The 13,874-nt window shown below is 47.8% G+C and overlaps 1 protein-coding gene across 1 annotated transcript in view; it reads left to right on the top strand.

Annotated features, from left to right (window-relative positions):
• Positions 1-1,023: 1,023 nt before the first annotated feature.
• LOC144099427 (uncharacterized) overlaps positions 1,024-13,874 on the top strand; it is a 282,117-nt gene continuing 269,266 nt past the window's right edge. The window contains exon 1 of the mRNA XM_077632720.1: positions 1,024-1,282. The gene's annotated coding sequence lies outside the window, so the exon portion shown is untranslated. The remainder of the gene's footprint in view (positions 1,283-13,874) is intronic.

The following is a 13,874-nucleotide window of genomic DNA, read 5'->3' as shown; positions in this document are numbered from 1 at the left end:
TTTTTGGCTAGCTTGACGTCATGAGAAAATGCAATATGGTTCCTTTAATTAACCAATGAAGAACTCCGTGCTGACAAATAAATTTGGTTTTGCGACGGGCAGAAACTTTAAATGTTCCTAAATATTTCAGATTCGAATGCAATAACTGAAAAAAAAATGCGAGCATGCGCCAGAAAGCTCCTGCGCTTATTGTTGTAATACTCCGCAGATTGATGCGAGCCTGCTATAGCAGCGGATTGTGCTGTATAAAGCTGTGTTTCATCAGCAATCGTGGTATTAAATGTCTTCAAGAAAAACTGATTTCTTGTCATTTGAGAGAAGTAAACGCATCTCTCATTTACGTCAGTTACCTTCGTGGGTGTAGCTATTATTTCGAAAATGTTGCCTACATCATTTTCTTAGTGCGTACAAAAAGGGTTCGGGTGAAAGTGCGATAGAAAGCCGCGCTCCTCCACGTGCCTGTGGATCGGCCGACGGACGGCTTCTTAACGGAGCTCACATACCGAGCCTCCACGCCGTCGCAGTTGAAGCGATTAGTGCGACAAAAGTGGTATGCTTCTCGTACTGAATACGTCGAAACGCACAGTCACACGCGTCACTCGTTGCCGCCGCTCTCCGATCGCGACAGGCGTGTGCGACTAAGCCTCCCCCCACCCCCCATCGAGCACCTCTCGCGGCGAAACGACGCTCGTAGTACGACTACTGTGACCGCCTCGCCGAGCCGCGGGGTAGCTTCGAAGCCATCGTTCTCAGGTCGCAGGCTATCGCGCGTCCGGCTGTGAGAGCGCAGCGGGGTCAACGGGGTTGCGTTGCGAGGGGGAGGGTGGGGAGAGGGGGGCGGCCACAGGTTGCGTGTCCCCGCGGCGCGAGCCGAGCTCCTTCGCGGCGTCGAGCTCGGGGTCCCCGTCGCAGCAGGCGGCCGCGGGCTCCGCGGGGCCCGGGACCCCGCGCCATTGGCGGCGGTGCCGGCGGCGAGGGTGAGGGGAGGGGGCCCACGCTGCCGCCGCGTGCTGACGTAGTAGGCCGGCCGCCGCGAGGGGGGGAGGGCCGCACTTTAAAAAGACGGACACGGAGGAAGAAAAGCCGTCCGCCGCGCACACTGCTTCTTCTTCTGCGCTGTGGTGGGACGGGCTACCTGTGCGTTGTTTTGCCGCGCGCCCGCCCCGGGGAGTTTGGTCGCGTGTGCTGTCTTCGACTCCTGGCCCCCCGCTGGTCGCGCCGCCGGCTGAAGAAGACGTCCAGCTCCGCGCCACTTGCGAACGCCACGCCGCCGCAGGAGCCGGTGAGCTGTTGCTGCTGCTGCTGCCGCTGTACTCTGCGTAGTGCGCGCGCGACACTTTTGTTACGCGTACACTCACCGGCCCGTAGTACGCCGGTGAGGCCGCGTGATCTGAGAAGTCCGCGAGGAATGGGTTGGCGTGGACAAACCTCGTTCGCGAACGAACCACGACTGGCAGCAGCGATCCTCTGATGTGTACGCTCCGAGGTCTTGCTGAATGAAGCGACGTAGAACACGGAAACGCCGGTCGCAGACGGCGGCTTTGAAATAACGCCATCTCTCCTCTGCGAATGTTGCAAGTCCGTGTGTCGTCGTTCAGACGCCTTTCAGAAAATCTTACACCCTTCTTATTTTTTCGTCCCCCCTTTTTTTTACGCGTGACTGCATACAGAGCATTGTTTTTTGTAACGTGTTAACAGAATGGAGTTGGGCTAGATGATGAATCTAAACATGATGGAGAACATGGGACAGGAGAGAGACATGCGACACACGTAACGCGGCGCTGCAGATTACGCACGTGTTGTTCTGGCATAAACTCTCCAAGATGCCCCTTCGGGAATGCTCTCCCGAGGGAAATCGCTGTTCCCAAGCACCGCTGAACTCAAGCAGATCATTCGATCGTTTAACAAATGCATAGTCGGAATGTTAAAGACAGTTGCACAGCTCACCGGTGGCAACGATGCGGGAGGAAGCGCCCCGCTCAGGATAAATCTTTAAACGATGAATGATGCTACAAGCACGGGGGCGGCACGTGACAGGAGATCCTGGCCAGAAGAGGTCGCAATTTGTGCTAGCTAACGGTTATTAGTGCACAACTTCATTAAAAAGGAAATAGGTTAGGAGATTAATGGGCCTCGACTTCCGCGCAGCGACTGCTGTTCCCCGCCATAACGGAAGGGAGCTGTTTCATCTCTGGTCACTATCTGCAAACTGTAACTGCCGGGAAAGTTGCTAGTCAATGCCGTGTCCTATTCTTTTGTGCCGTTGTCTATTTCACACTCTTGCAATATCGTTAACCTGTACAAACTCGCCCAGTCTTCGGTCCTGCGGAAGTCTACGAAGATTTCGCTCTGTAACGTCTATCAGGGAAAAGTTTTTTGCTGCGAACCGCTTCCGCGAAAGTGTCATGAGAAAAAATTTTAAAAATATTGCGCTCCTATTTAATTGAAATTATAAGCAAGGCGAATAGAAAGCTAAAAGTGCCTTTTAAAATGTTAATACACCGTTTTGTGCACGTTCACGCCCCATGAGAATAACTTATTTGATGTTTTTTCTTTGCCTGTCGTGCGGTTGGGGCCGAATGTTACAGCCCTCTGTTCCAGAAACGGGAAATGTGACATTTCGCGGATTTAATGCGCACGGGTGCAAAACCGGTTGACTGCAACACTTTACTGGTGTATAAGTATCAGCGAGGGGTCTCAATCTTGTTTTATTTTTTCCCTGAGTAGTTGACGTTTGCGCGACCGACTCGCAGAACAATTTTTCAAGTTCGTCGCAGAAGAACCGGTTCGCAAGAGCGAGCGTAGTGACCGCTTTCATATATATATTTTTGTAAGTTGCTTAGCTGCAATTCTGCGACTGGCAGAGGGCCTTTCCTAGAACGTATCCCATGAGAGCGACTCTACTAAGTTACGTCTGTTTAGCAATGTGTAACCTTTTGTTTCAGTGCTTACCTCTCCCTAAGCATCAAAAGACAACGCGAGAGCCTTTGCGCGTCGACCAAGTCGAGCTGTCTTGGACTTCATTTTTAGGGTTATGGAGGTTGTATTGTTCCAATGTGACTGAGGCTATCAGGGGCTCGTCGTGGAGGGCTCCGAATTGTGGCGACCACCTGGGGTTTCTTAACCTGCACTGACAGCGCACAGTACACGGGCCTCTAACATCTCGCCTTCATCGCAGCACGACAGGACATCGCTTTTGTTTGTAATTCTTCTGTTGAATATTGGAATTACTGTTTTGAACTTATTAATTCGAATCATCTAACCTTCCGGTGCGTAGCGAAATCTTGCTTTTAAGGTCTGTCCTACTCTTGCATCGAGTTGTTAAGACTGCCGTAGAAAGCGATTGGATGCGGTTTTGAAGACTAATAGCCGGCAGCTACAGGCGTCCCGAGGGAAGATCGCGGATATATTGATTGTTATGGTACAATCTTACGATATGAGAAAAAAATTGCGTTCATAAACAACTTGGTGTTAAAAACATGAGCTTGTCCACGATTTATGACTATGTTTCCTACACCTGCTGGTTAGCCTCACATGTAGTTGCGAGCGGTAGCTGTCCACATCGATCGCACCGTCCAAGAAGATGCCGCCGATTTATGACAGCCGCACCTGGGCCGCCTTTCTCTGGCGGCTTGGCAGCTTGCAACCTGTGGCAGTTGAGCTAAAAACAGTTAAATAAATCAAAAATAGCAGCAACACTGTTCAGGCGCTGTTCAGCTGTGCTTATGGAGAACCGACTAGCGGATCTTAGCACTCCAGTAGCTCTTGTGTTGCGTCGTCAGTGTGCTTGTTATTCTGCGTTGCTTTTCAGGTACATCTATCACGTACCGACTGGTCCACCTCAGAGCTCAGCCGGAACAGTTATTTTAACAGTTGTGTACAGAAGCTAGAAGATAAATGGGGGCTGGAAAGAAACTGAAGTATTACTTTCGGTGACAAAATAATCCCTAAGCGACACTTTCGCCGTCAAATTATCGAATTAGTGATGCCCAGGCCATCACCGCGCCGTGCAGAAAATGGCGTCCGCAGTGACAAACCGCAGCAAGGAGCGTTGAGCAACTAAATATCGTTCCTGTAAGAGCTCTTCCGTGATTGACTGCATCACCAGCGCTGGTCAGTCCGCTCTTTTATCGCTATGCATCAATATTCGTGACTGTCAGCGATGCTTTAGCAATCTTAATAGGGAGGGGCCCTAATTAATCCAGGCTTCATTATCAGGAAACAACTTCGTCGCCAAGGTCTTCAGCAAGTGCTCTTCAAATTTTTGTACGCCCCGGAAAATGTTTCCTTCTCTCGGCCCTCCTTGGCGACGTCCCTCCTGTAGGGAGCGTATCGCGTGTCGCCCCGGCTTCGGCATCAAATTTCGAGGAAGACCAGAGAAAACAAATACTGGGCCGAGAAAATAATCGTGACATTATGTGTCTCCTATCCCCAGAAGGGTCACTTAAATCTTTAGCGATGCCTGCGCAGAGGAAGGTACACTTTTTTCTTTTTTTTTGTTCTAGGTTTACATGCACTCGATAAAACGACCCACTACAACAAAGAAGCAGACACACGGTTCATTATTTGGTTCCCCTCTTGGAGGTGCTGTTTTTAAAACCGCGTTTAGTTCTTGCGGATGAAGACGCGTGGTGCATTCCTAAAGTGCTTTGCATTCTTGGAGAGGAAGCCTGTCAAGCAGGGGCTTTTCTCTTCCTGTTATCATACTCGTTAACGTAAGCTTCCGTCTCCAATCTCGACCAGGGCAACTCACTGTCCAAGTGTTGCTAAATAATTCAAATAAACCTTCAACTGGTTTATTACAACAGTGCGTCACATCTATACAATCATCGTAATCACAATCTAACATGACAAACGATCATCACGTAACCCTTGTGCGCAGGCGTGTACGGGACATCATGCTATCCAGATATGAGTAATCTTAATCGGACAGGTTTACCGAGGTTTTGCTGACACATGAGCCGGATTCGTTCTTAATACAGTAGGCCTCATACACTCCTCTACTTAAATTAGACGCGAACTTATTCAGGATTGTGGTATCGCGGAACCGAGGCGTGCAACCACGGCAGAGGCGACAATGGTCGGCCACATGCCCACATGTGTGAGGCCTACGTACTGTATTAAGAAGGAATCTGGCTCGTGTGTCAGCAAAACCTCGGTAATCCTGTCCGATAAAGATTACTCATATCTGGATAGCATGATGTCCCGTACACGCCTGCGCACAAGGGTTACGTGATGATCGTTTGTCATGTTACCACGTCGTTACGAAGATTGTAAAAATGTGACGCTCTGTTGTAATAAACCAGTTTAAGTTCCGTGCTCTGTCCTGTTAGTTTCTTCATCGTCCCTTGTCTTTTTGCGCGGTTTCAAGATGCATTCTACAAGTAAAAATACAAACTCCATAGAATGCGGATCCAAATGCGGTGCTGTCGAACTTTGACATACCACACTAGCTACATGCACAAACCTTTCCCCTTCAGCAAATGCAAACAGTTACATTATGATTTTTCCAAGGGCGGATTTATGGACACTTTTTGAAAGGGGTGGTCAGGGGGTCCTACTTCCATAATGCGTTTATCGCACTTTTCGTGGAGCAAATTAGGGCCAATCTGATATTTCTATATGCAAAATTTCTCTCTTGGGAAGGTGGGTCAACCCCCACCTCCTCCTTCCCTCCCACCCTTTTAAATGCTTTCTCTGCATTTTCTGCGAGTGTCCCCGCCGCGGTGGCTCAGTGGTTAGGGCGCTCGACTACTGATCCGGAGTTCCCGGGTTCGAACCCGACCGCGGCGGCTGCGTCTTTATGGAGGAAAAACGCTAAGACGCCCGTGTGCTGTGCGATGTCAGTGCACGTTAAAGATCCCCAGGTGGTCGAAATTATTCCGGAGCCCTCCACTACGGCACCTATTCTTCCTCTCTTCTTTCACTCCCGCCTTTATCCCTTCCCTTACGGCGCGGTTCAGGTGTCCAAAGATATATGAGACAGATACTGCGCCATTTCCTTTCCCCAAAAAACCAATTATTATTATTATTATTATTCTGCGAGTGCTGTCGAATAGGCGGCGCTTTCTGGGCCCCACCGTGATTGGTTTAAACGTAGAGCTTTCCTTCGTTACAGGCTAAATATGGAGCAGGCATACGTTTTTGAGGAATAAGGTATTTTAATTTGCCGTTTTCATTATGGTTTCTGTGATAAACTCTCTAGATTTGCGTTGGCAGGTCCCATTTGGTAACATGAGTGATTAAGCTTGGTGATATTTGGTGATTAAACTTTAGTTTTTCGAGTTTGAGGCCAAGCAAAGCGGCACAACATGCGTTCGCTTTGCACGAAAATAAATATTCGCAGAGTCCGGGCCGTTCCATTAAAACTGCGGAATCGGATGCATTTTATGAGAGTGTGAAAGGGGCGAAACTATAGAAAATGTTGCTGTAAGCTGAAGCAGCGCCACTTCTTTGTCACCGGTTACTTTTGGTGTGAAGGCAAAACTCTGCTCACAAGGTCGGCAACAAGCCACTGTGGACAAATATAAAAGTGAGGCGAGGTGCCTTCTGACGGGGTCTCTTGGATAGCAACCTACCCTTTCTGTCTTGTGATACCGTAATCGAAAGAACTTGCTTTGAATATGAGCTACAGTTCAAAGCTAATGAAAGGGACAAGTCAAGCAATATCCTTCAAGGAATTAAATGGAAAATGTCGGGTTTAGGATAGCCGGGGTGCATGTACTGGGTTGGTAAAAAGTTTCCAGGCAACAGGGTCTGCTTTTCCACGGCATATTCTGCCAGTTATGAAAGCAATAAAGGCATCAAGTTTCTCACAGCTGAGAACGGTACTTCTCTTACCCTCTATAAGATTTTGGGCTTCGTGGTGGTTGTAACTGCCCGACTATAGCACTCGAAAGCAGAGCCTATGGCTTGGGAACTTTTGACCGACCGTGTACATACAAAACCCGCCGCAGTGCCTGTATTAAGCGAAACTGGAAATGTGACCAGACGTGGAAAAATAGCCTATAAATAAAGCGCCGCACCGGAAGTCGTGTCACGGGAGTATGAACTCTTCACGATGTGCGTTTTGTATTTGTTGGCCACGTACCCAGTCATCCCATGCATTCGAACCGAAGCTTCAATCTCCTTTAGACGAGGGACGGCGAGGAAGGCTATTTTTATGTTTACAAGCGAAAAGGCTTTTCACGATGATGGCGGAAAACCGCAAGTTTTCCAAGCATTCAAATTCCGTCCTTCCAATCCTCTAGAGCCGTAGCAAGAACATATGTGAAAATTCTAAAATTTTTATGAGCTTTAGAAATATTCAAAAGCGATATCTTTAATTTGGTTATCTGTTGGGCTGTTCTTTCAACAGATTGGCAAAGTTAGCCTGACGAACATAAAGCTTTCACAAAAAAATTTCATTATGTAACTTGCGTCCGCCCACAACTGGAGTTGGTTGCTGTTGCGTAGCTGTGGGATGGATGATATAACGCTATCAAAAACTCGTTCTGCTGCGCAGTCATCACTGGAACGAAACGGCAAAATAAAGCTATGCTGTAAGGACGTCATTCATAGGGAAAAGCGCCTGATCAAAGGAGACCTTCTCGGGCAAAAAGAGTTAGAGCGCCTTAATCTTTCGGCATTACGCGAACGTAAGAAGGCTCTTCGTTGACGCTAAGTAAGATGTCTTTCGAAATGCTTTGCCGAGATTTAAAATGCGCATGCACACTTCACAGCAGACGTAGTCTTCTTCCTGTTTTGAGCGTTACGAAAAGAGCGGGGAGAGATTCCGTTATAATGGGTCGTGAGAAGTTACGCGGCACCTTAGACTTCGTTACGAGGTGTCCAGAGGAAGTGAATGCTTGCATAACTTGTTAAGTCCGGTCTAGAGCATAGGAAGACTTCTCTAATGTGGCTCGATATCCAGCTCTTGATGTGCCAGTCGCACTAGAGACGTGAAAAACATCTGAGGGAGCTTACCACGAGCTAAGGTATGACATTCGGGAAATTTAATTGAGGCCCCTAGTATCGTAGCACACAAATGGAATATCAGAATACTTGCGCTTAGACACACTGTGCTTGCCTAATCCGATAGGATCACATGTTATTATAATTTGACCCCAGATCGATGTTCCGCGCACTACATACTGCCGCCATTTGAACACTTCATACGCATAAATTTTTGCGTTTTGTAGCGACTCTGGCTTACGTGTGGGACTATTGCATCCCCCATGCCCATCTCTGCCGCAGGAGTATTTGATTATTATGATGATAATTTGATCTTAATGACAAAAGGGGAGCTTGGCAATAAAAAAAAAACGGCATGATTGACATGTTCGCTGCACTCGTCGTGAGGTCAACAACCGACTTTCCCGAGCGTATCAGCCCTGAGAACCCGAGCATCAGACAAGGCAGAGATTGTTCCCATCGTATAACCGCTGAGGACCCGGGGGAATTAAAGATCTTATTTAACACCTCCCAAATGCAACGTGGATGCTCACTAATCCACCTCTGCAGTCCGCAGCGGCACCTGAAGTGCGTGGTTTCACCTCTCTTGAAAATTCGTCGTACTGCCACCCGGAGCTAAGCGGAGCTGCGCACCGAAGTTAGCCCAGCGTTTTTTTTTAAGATTAGATTAATACCATGCATTCCTCTCATACAAGGAACATAGTGTTTCAATAAAACTTGTTGCTGGGCGAGCTGGTGACACATGTTTGAAAAAAAGATGTAGCGCAAAAAAGACGAGCACGGGAGGGAGCGTTCGTCCTTGTGTCTCCCTCCCGTGCTCGTCTCTTTTGCGCTACATCTTTTTTTTTAAACATAGTGATTGGTGCTAGCATTTAAAGGGCAACTGCACCACTTTTTGAAAATTTCGCGATATTCAAGCATTAAAATCTAAACAGGCTCAAGGAAAAGCATGCCAAGTGTTTTTTGCACTAGCATTTAAAATAGTGACGTAATCGAGGATCGAATTTTGTGCTTTTTCTCAAAGCACGGGAGGTATGCGGTTAAGTCAGCGTGACGTCACGGGAGGTGTGATTTTAAATTACCGCTGCTCCCAGCCACACCCTGCCGTGCCTCGTTGGACGCTGCCAAACAACCCTCAGCGGGATTTGGCTTTGATGGCGTTGTTTTTTTTTCCTTCAAAGCAGGCGTTTATGCTTTAGAAATTTACCGATACCTTCAATGACGTCGTCATGCGCCCCCGACTTGGCGTTGTGCGCAGCGGAGAAGCTTGAAGGGCGTCGTGATTTTAATCGGCGATTACGTCACCAATTTAAATGCTAGCCCAAATAAACTTGGCATGCTTTTCCTGCAAGTTTCGTACATTGGACCCTTTTCAGCTCGTCGGTTTCCAAAACCTATGCAGTTGCCCTTTAAGGCATGTTATGCCTCACAAAGGCGATACCCTTATGCGTTTGCAATAGGAGGCCTGGGCAGCTACTTTTGCACCGCACCCGATACGCAAAACACATAGCGGAGTCACCCGGATATTCTAAAATAAGCGCGTTTGATGGAATGCTCTCACTTTTCCTGGAAGGAATTAAACGTTATATAAGCTGGACTGGGGTAAGCATCCACACGAATTTATGAATCACCAAGCCTAGATACCACAGTTCAAACAGAAAAACTAAAAAAAAAACGCGCTTTTAGCTCTGCCTGTAAACAGTGACGATATCCTTACGCTATAAACTCGAGTACGCTAATATGTGAGTAAGAATACGGTAAGCTGTCCTCTGACGGACCCCTTTTTGTAAAGAAGAATGCGCTAGAGGAGAGCTTATTTTCTGTCACTGCTCTCTGGTCATAGTGCATACCGTCGAAGACATTCGCATTTCACGCCATGCAGTTGGCAGACGAGCATGCTTCAGCGTCGTCGAGAGACGCGGTGCGATTCCTAAGCGCACTGTACTCGGCCACCGCTCGTTTTAACTCCACAAAGCACACGCAGTGAATTCGAAGCTGAAGGAAGCTTCCTAGAAGCGTCCCTTAAAGGCAGAGCTAAAGCGGCGGCCCATTACTGACTCCTCGTTGACTCAGCCCATGGCTCGATGGGACCCCGGGCAGCCAGTGTATAATTACGCGCTCTGTCGATCGCGTAAGTGCCGCGGAGTGTATTCCCGCCGCACACTCAGGACGCCATATCGACAAGGCCGCAGACAGAAACAAAAAATAATGGGGACGATGGCGTTAATTTGCCCCTCCCCTATTCTCCCCTCCCCCTCCCATTCTTTCCCATTTTTTTTTTGCTTTCGCCCTTTGCAGGAACGCTCTCGAATTGCAGGTTTGACGTAACCCCCCCCCCCCCCCCCCCCTCCGCAGAAGGCGATCGACTGAGCTTCAGTGACTCACTGTAGTGGGGAAGGCCCAGGAGAGACTCATCGCTTCTCGTATTTGTCTCTGCGCGCAGGCCTTCGAGAGGAAATATTATTTAATGCGTTCAGTTTTTTGTGCCTTTCGCTGTGAATTTCCGCGAAATCCTAATTGGGTACCTTCAACCAGATTCAGTGAAAAACTGGGGGCACAACTGACTGTTCATTATGGAGTTATCCCTCCAACTTCAGTTGCAGTTGGAAAATGGCGGTGGAACCCAAGATGGAGACATGGAGACACATGGACTGGATAGTAAACTGAGGCCTTTACAGGATGTCGAATTTGTGCTTGGGGTGCAACTTGCATTATAATTTGCGCGGTTGAATGTAACGTCCAATAACAAGCGCTACCTCTGAAGAGTGCATTCAGATGGTGCGGTTTGCTTTTCGAAACGTGGGTCGACCAGGGCACCAGCTCCACTGATGTCTTCTATGCTACGTATATACAAGTTGTCTGTGCTGGTATAATCTCAGCTAAAAATATACAGTGCAAATAATTTGCTTCTGGGCTATGCTACTTTGCGTGAAATGGACGTGCAGCATCGATATCGTTATCCGCATGATAAAAAAAACCTCCTGACTGTGTGATAAGCGATAACGGCAGCCTGGTTGGCGAATATGGGGCGTAACAGCAGTTGAACATTTTAAACTGGTTTGTTTGTTGCTCTTTTCTTAAAGAAAATAACTTAATTACTACTGCCATTTTACTAGTAATTGGGCAAGTTCATTATTCTTCCTTGGTCCGCGGGAGCATCATCAAGGAATTCTTCTTGCTGCGAGATCACCTGGGTTGACATGTTTTTTTTTTTTTTGCCATAACCTCTCGCCGACGTGTGTGGTGCTTGTGGCCTAAAGGCATTTTTTACATGCACCGTTCCAACTATTCGCGTTCTTTGCTTCTCTTTATGTTCCTATATTGCATTGTTATATTTTTGTGACCTTTGTTTTTCCACATCAACCTTGTATACGCTCCCCCCTTATGTAATACCCCGACAGGGGCCTTTAAGGGACAATAAATGATGATGATGATCATAGCAGGAAGAAATAGATCAGCTTGAACGCAATTGGAACAAAGTTTATACTGCAAAAGCACTCTATCAGGATATTCCGAGTAAGATGCATTGCTTCAAACTGAATTTTCGGCAGCTGAAGCCTAACTTGAGCCTCATTCTATATATCCCCACTCATCTCGGTGCGGGCTCTGGCTGTGAGCTGCAAACGATGCGTATAGGACGACAACGGCCACCCGTTACAACGGGACCGTCGTAGCGTGAACTGACACCTACGGTAACACCGTTTTCCGCTCGCCATACCACGTGCCCATACGTCGAAGCTTTACGTAATTGCTGAACAGCACGCGAACCTTCGTGTCCTCTCGCCTAGTGTAACCTTCCCTCTTTGTCATTGCTTCTTCTCCCTACAGGCATACCAGTCATCAAACGTTATGTGTAAAGCACGACAACAAAGTAACTCTCTAGAGCTCTAGCAAAAAAACAGCGCCCTTCTAGGTAAACTTGCGGTGACTATTTTACCCTACAATTACTGCTAGAAAACACGGATAAATAGCGGCTATTGGCGTTTCGAAGCTTTGGAAAGAACGCCAATACACTTTCATCTCCATACATTGCAATTAATCACTCGGACCCTATACTTCTCTGCCGCTCACTGCCTATACCTTCCACTTATATCGCCACACGTTAAAGACCAATCTGTCAAGCTACACAGGAAATTGGGCAATAAGGTAAGGTGTCCCCGGTTTCATGACTACATATTTTAACCTCATATATTTAGTAAAGTCTCTCCGCAGGAAATCAGCGCCCGCGTCGTTTTCCGGTTCGCCTGAGACCTTGTCTTTGGCGGTATTTGAAATTTGGCTGCAATGTCCACATTTCTAGCGGCGTCGTAACACCAGTCGTTCGTTTGCCGCCCTCTGCTCAGCTCCCATTTTGTTCGCACCGCGCAGTAGCTGAGACCAAGACCTACTGAAGAACAGACCTGCACAGTTGGCACTGCTCCATACAGCGGGCACGCCCTAGTTCATGCCTTTTGTCGCCAGGGTAGAAACACTACCGGCGGTGTGGCGCTAATAAGTATTTATTCGGAAAATGGCCTTCTTGATTATTTTATTTCAAACCAGACATTTTTATCGCTTCTCCATGTGATCTTAATCATCTGTTTCTTTATGTTAGGTGCGATGGTGCTGACGAAACAAAAGGGTGCAGAAGGGGACACGCTGTTTTTGCTGTCTAAGAGAGGAAACAATTGCCATGATGGCTGAGTTAATTGCTACGCCACCGGAACTGGTCGTTGTGGGCGTAGGAATCATTTTATAAGCCCCATTTTCCAGCGAGTTGGGTGAGTAGGTCATCACAACCAACATGTCCACGCGACATCTAACCGCACCCCATTGTTTTCTCACAATCACAAGTGAAAATATCCCCATAGAGTTACGTGGTCTTCGATACTGGCTACCGACAGATGAAACTAGTTGGAGATGTGCCAAAAGCAGGGCTTGAGCACCGCTGAAACGAGCCCATGTCTTGTTGTCACCACTCCTCTGTCTGGAACATGCGAAATACTCGGTATGTTTAGCTTTAGCCTGGATATTTGCCAGTACAAAATGCATGTTGCGTAACCCTCACGGCAATAGATCATGAAGAAACTGCAAGAAGAAAAACAAAGCCATTTAGCTAAGGACTGCTTGCGCGCAGAAAAAAATAAATGATAGCTGTACCCTTGTCCATTGGTCAGTGGGGTTTTCCGCAAGCGGGCAGCTGTAATGCGAGGGCGTGACCCTCCCCTCCCTTTGCAGTGCCAAGCAGATAAATGGCGGGAGATGATGTGACGAAACCAATTGGAGAAGATGGAGCTCAAGTTTGTGTTGCAACTTCCTGAAGTTTATCAGTGCGGTTTCTCCACCGCACATTTGTCAAAAGTGGCCGGTGTTCAAAAATGAGGGCCGCGGCAGCGTCGACGAAAATTAGTCGTCGGCAAAAAGATTGTCATTTATAACTAGATCTACGCAGCGCCAGGAAACGGGGCAGAGTCAGGTGGACGTACTTAACGATGAAGTTGAAATAAATATATACGTATAATATACAGGGGGATGAAAATTAAGCTTCGCAGATTTCTTGAAAAAAAAAAGAATTGAGTTGCACGTGAAATCCACCTCTGCACACATGTTGTGTGGCCAGGGGGACACTAGGTGAGATGTTAATTGCCACCATCACGTACCTAATTAACAAAAATATATTATAGGACTTTTTAGGCAGAGTTGCTAGCGTGAATGGTTTATGGGGAGTAAACGTCCCAAAGCTATTCAGGCTATGAGGGACGCCGCAGTAAAGGGCTCCGGAAATTTCTGCCACGTGGAGTTCTTTAACGTGCACTGACATCGCACAGTACACGGGCCTTTAGAATTTCGTCTCCATCGAAATTCGACCTCCGCAGCCGGGATCGAACCCGCGTCTTTCGAGCCAGCAGCCGAGCGCCATAACCACTCGGGCACCACGGCGG

Source organism: Amblyomma americanum, chromosome 7 (assembly GCF_052857255.1).
Source record: "Amblyomma americanum isolate KBUSLIRL-KWMA chromosome 7, ASM5285725v1, whole genome shotgun sequence".
In the NCBI taxonomy this organism is placed as follows: domain Eukaryota; kingdom Metazoa; phylum Arthropoda; class Arachnida; order Ixodida; family Ixodidae; genus Amblyomma; species Amblyomma americanum.
Note: the sequence above shows the minus strand (reverse complement) of the source record. Positions and strands in the feature narration are given on the sequence as shown.